Below are 5,300 nucleotides of genomic sequence, written 5' to 3'. Positions count from 1 at the left end.
TCTTCTGTGAGTCAGTGTTGTGTCTCGTTGTGACTCCCATGTAAATGAGGGGGAGGAGGAAGGGTTGGCATATGCAGACTAAACCGAACACATGGGGAAAGATGTATTAGTTCCAATGTAGCCAAAAGGAGAAATGAATCAAATAACTGAAAATGTAATGTATTATACTCTGAAGCTGTCCTAAAATGGACACCATACAAAAAGTTATATTTGTCGCTCCAAGTTATCTGAGGATTTTTCCAAGTGATTTTAAATGTGGAAATCTGTTCCCAAGTACTCCAACCCATAATGGAGACCCGTGATCATATATAAATGTAAGCGAAGTCAATTTGCAGTCTACAAATGATTTGTAATTTTGTTCCGACCCCCTGACCATTCGCTCAACCCCCCCCCACCAAAAAAAAAATTGGCCCGTGGATGAATCTACTTAATGGATGATTACCATACGCTATGGACACCATACACTATGGACACCATACACTATGGACACCATACAATGAATGAATCCATTCCTTCACAAATCCGTGAAGGTTTGAAATGCTTGAGAAGGGATACATAGAGGAAAGGAAATGGGGGGGGGGGGGGGGCATGTCGGTGTGTCTCATGTACATTTTCTACAGGGCTGTGATGCATATCATCAGAGTTAGGCATCTGTGAGAGTAGGGCAAATCATTCCCCATATTCTAGTACTACATTTCAGGCTCATGGATTCAAACTTAAGAGAGGAGTGCCATTTAGCTACACAGTTATGCCCTTACTATGGGGTTGAGTGAATGCTGCATATTTCTCTTTGTCTAAGAACAAAGCTAGCATTGACCACACACAAGTCAACGATGAGCTGTTTTTTTAGAAAGTCACACGCAAAAAACTAAACATGTGGGCTGACTGGTTGGCAGTTGATGACCCATTCGTCATCTCTAGTCTCACTTCTAATCAAACTTTCTTGATCAAAATACAACTATATATAGAGAGTATACAGTGCATTCGGAAAGTATTCAGACCCCTTGACTTTTTCCACATTTTGTTGTGTTACAGCTTTCCTCTAAAATTGATCAAATACACAAAATACCCCATAATGAGAAAGCAAAAACATTTTTTTTAAAGAAATGTTTGCAAGTGTAAAAAAAAAAAAATCTTATTTACTTAAGTATTCAGACCCTTTGCTATGAGACTCGAAATGGAGGTCAGCTGCATCCTGCTTCCATTGATCCTCCTTGAGATGTTTCTACAACTTGATGGTCGAATTTCTGCAAAGAAACCACTACTAAAAGGACACCAATAATAAGAAGAGACTTGCTTGGGCCAAGAAACACGAGCAATGGACATTAGACCGGTGGAAATCTGTCCTTTGGTCTGATGAGTCCAAATGTGAAATGTTTGGCTCCAACCGCCGTGTCTTTGTGAGACGCAGAGTAGGTGAACGGATGATCTCCGCATGTGGGGTTCCCACTGTGAAGCATGGAGGTGGTGGTGTGATGGTGCTTTGCTGGTGACAGAATTCAAAGCCACTTAACCAGCATGGCTACCACAGCATTCTGCAGAGATATGCCATCCCATCTGGCTTGCGCTTAGTGGGACTATCATTTGTTTTTCAACAGGACAATGACCCAACACACCTCCAGGCTGTGTAAGAGCTATTTGACCAAGAAGGAGAGTGATGGAGTGCTGCATCAGTTGACCTGGCGTCCACAATCCCCCGACCTCAACCCAATTGGGATGGTTTGGGATGAGTTGGACCACAGTGTGAAGGAAAAGCAGCCAACAAGTGCTCAGCATATGTGGGAACTCCATCAAGACAGTTGGAAAAGCATTCCTCAAGAACCTGGCTGAGAGACTTCCAAGAGTGTGCAAAGCTGTCATCAAGGCAAAGAGTGGCTACTTTGAAGAATCCAAAATATATTTCGATTTGATGGACCCTTTTTTGGTTACTACATGATTCCATATGTGTTATTTCATAGTTTTTATTACATTTATGTATTACTACATTTATTCTACAATGTAGAGAATAGTACAAATAAAAACCCTTGCATGAGTAGGTGTGTTGTAACTTTGGACAGCTCCTGTACATGTCATATTTCTGCTGCTGGGAAGAGAATAGGATGTTATATTTTTGTGCATGTTGGTAGGACAAGGTATTGTATGTGTGTGCACATGGAAGTAAGGAGGCAATACAAATGTGATGTGACTAAAATGAAAGGGCATTTAGTTGACTAAAATGGCCCACTGTTTGTCATTTTGACAACTAGACTAAATCATTATTCAAATGACAAATGTGACTAAGACTTCATTATATTTTAGTCAAAATGACTAAGACTCCCCCCCCCCCCCAAAAAAAAGAGTGCCAAAATGAACACTGGTGTGTGAGAGAGATAGAGAAGTGTGCGCGCACCAGTGTCTATTCCATGTATTCAGTGTGGGTTCTGTGGTTGCCATGGCACTGTAAAGTAGCCTAGGCAGAAAGCTTTGTAAGTACCGTACATATTTGTATTATATCTAAGTGGTTTTTGTTGCATTTCTAAATCAGGGTTTTGGCTCTATATCTTGTGTTCTTGACTCTCAAGAGTTTCAGGATTGTGATGAAAAGTATTCGGGCTTGATAGCTAGCTGGCTGTTTGGATTCAAATAATGTGACTTTTTGTTTCATCTGTTTGGGAGTATTAAACCCACGACTGCATGCTATGTCCATAGGTAGCAGAGGAAGTTCAGGGACTGTTCAGGGAATGCTCCTGACCACTGCCGAGATGTGGCTTTTCGTGTGCTTTTCAGCAGCTGTGGCATCACCCAGGTGGGTGCTACATTCATGGCAAAGGAGGACCAGTACCAGAGGAGTGGATCCAATGGAGTGACTGACCATTCAGAGAAGCAGGTGTAGTGCGCTGTTGAAGAAGCGCTCCGGGCCTATTTTTATCAGACTGTCTGTTTCTCATTGGCTGTCCCGTCGATGCCCTTTACACTGAACCTACATTGCCTATCAAATACAAATTGCCTCAACTTAAAACTAAGCAGAGAGACTTTTAATCTCTATTTACATTTTGTTGTGTTTTTACTTTTTATGCGCTATGAGATTTTGGAAAGCGTACAAACAGCTTTAAAAAATGTATGAATTATTAGATCTGTAACCCGAGTATGGCTAGTGTTGTAGCTTAGGTCTACTGTGTTCTTAATATTTTTTGAGCCATTGCTTTAAGAGGACAAAAATGGAAATACATTTTCAAACTTGTTTTGCATAATCGTAGATGATTTTAAATTCGTTATCCACTTGGGGTTGTATTGTGTTTTAAATGATCAAATCTATCTAAATGTATTCAGTGTGTGTGCATGTTTGTGTATGTGCACCAGTGTGTGTGTGTGGCCAACGGTGGTGGGTATGAATGACATCAGTGTTTGGCAATCGGTGAGAAGGCAGACTCGCAGCTTTTCCCGTCGCACTCCCTGTAGGGTGACGCAGCTCTTTCCATTCACCCCGTCTCTAGGAGAAGTCAATTACAAAGAGGGGGGTGGGGGGCTAGCTGAATTGAAGTGGTCTCCATAGCAACACTTCAGAGCTGGAGCCAAGGAAGGAGTCATCATTGTAGTTTGCCGGAGGGGGAGAGAGGAAAGAGAAGGAGAGGAGATGGCGAGAGGAAAGAGGGAGAGATAGAGGCGTCCCAGCCAAGAGCAGTGACTCAGCTGTCAGACAACACCCCTCTCTTTCTTTTTACATCAATAACACAGGCTCCGTCAGTCTAGACCTTCACCACGATAAGGACAATTAACACAACGCAGCCTGTTGATAGACCAGGGACAAAACGCCCTGTTTAGACTGGACAACTAGATGGAACCCGTCTCCCACAAACGCACAACCGCGCACACAGATCCACATTCACACGCAGGAATACTGTCCATCGAAAGAAAACGACGGTTTGGATTTTCCCATGGCCTTAAAGTTGAATGACATGTCAAGGAGTAATATTAACCCGTGTTCTGTTACATCACCCACCATACCTGGCTATGTTCTCCAAATGTTCCTCTGAGTACACCTGTTGAAATTCCCATGTATTAGTTCACCATGACCAGTGTGTATGAGAAGAAGCGGACTGAGCCTCATAGATGCATATTTTCTGTTTCAGAATGTTCCTTATATATACATATATATACATATATATACTTATATATACATATACATACATATATATACTTATACATACATATATATATACTTATACATACATATACATATACATATATATACATATATATACATATATATACATATATATACTTATATATACATATATATACTTATATATACATATATATACTTATATATACATATACATACATATATATACTTATATATACATATACATACATATATATACTTATATATACATATACATACATATATATACTTATACATACATACATACATATATATACTTATACATACATATATATATACTTATACATACATATATATATACTTATACATACATACATACATATACATACATATATATACATATATATACTTATATATACATATATATACTTATATATACATATACATACATATATATACTTATACATACATATATATACTTATACATATATATATATACTTATACATACATATATATACATATATATACATATATATACTTATATATACATATACATACATATATATACATATATATACTTATATATACATATATATACTTATATATACATATATATACTTATATATACATATATATACTTATATATACATATATATACTTATATATACATATATATACTTATATATACATATATATACTTATATATACATATATATACTTATATATACATATATATACTTATATATACATATATATACTTATATATACATATATATACTTATATATACATATATATACTTATATATACTTATATATACATATATATACTTATATATACATATATATACTTATATATACATATATATACTTATATATACATATATATACTTATATATACATATATATACTTATATATACATATATATACTTATATATACTTATATATACATATATATACTTATATATACATATATACTTATATATACATATATATACTTATATATATACATATATATACTTATATATATACATATATATACTTATATATATACATATATATACTTATATATATACATATATATACTTATATATATACATATATATACTTATATATACATACTTATATATACATATATATACTTATATATACATATATATACTTATATATACACTAGCAAACCAGACGCCACGATTGTC

At 35.7% G+C, this 5,300-nt stretch overlaps 1 long non-coding RNA gene across 1 annotated transcript; it reads left to right on the top strand.

Moving 5' to 3' along the window:
* The first annotated feature begins 2,355 nt into the window (after positions 1 to 2,355).
* LOC109867759 (uncharacterized) lies at positions 2,356 to 3,304 on the top strand. The gene is made up of 2 exons (XR_002251848.2): positions 2,356 to 2,465; positions 2,689 to 3,304. It is a non-coding gene; the product is annotated as an uncharacterized LOC109867759 (long non-coding RNA).
* The last annotated feature ends 1,996 nt before the right edge of the window (positions 3,305 to 5,300 follow it).

The sequence above is a fragment of the Oncorhynchus kisutch genome, linkage group LG22 (assembly GCF_002021735.2).
Source record: "Oncorhynchus kisutch isolate 150728-3 linkage group LG22, Okis_V2, whole genome shotgun sequence".
In the NCBI taxonomy this organism is placed as follows: Eukaryota; Metazoa; Chordata; class Actinopteri; order Salmoniformes; family Salmonidae; genus Oncorhynchus; species Oncorhynchus kisutch.
The sequence above is the reverse complement of the archived record's forward strand: the minus strand, read 5'-3'. Positions and strand labels throughout refer to the sequence as shown.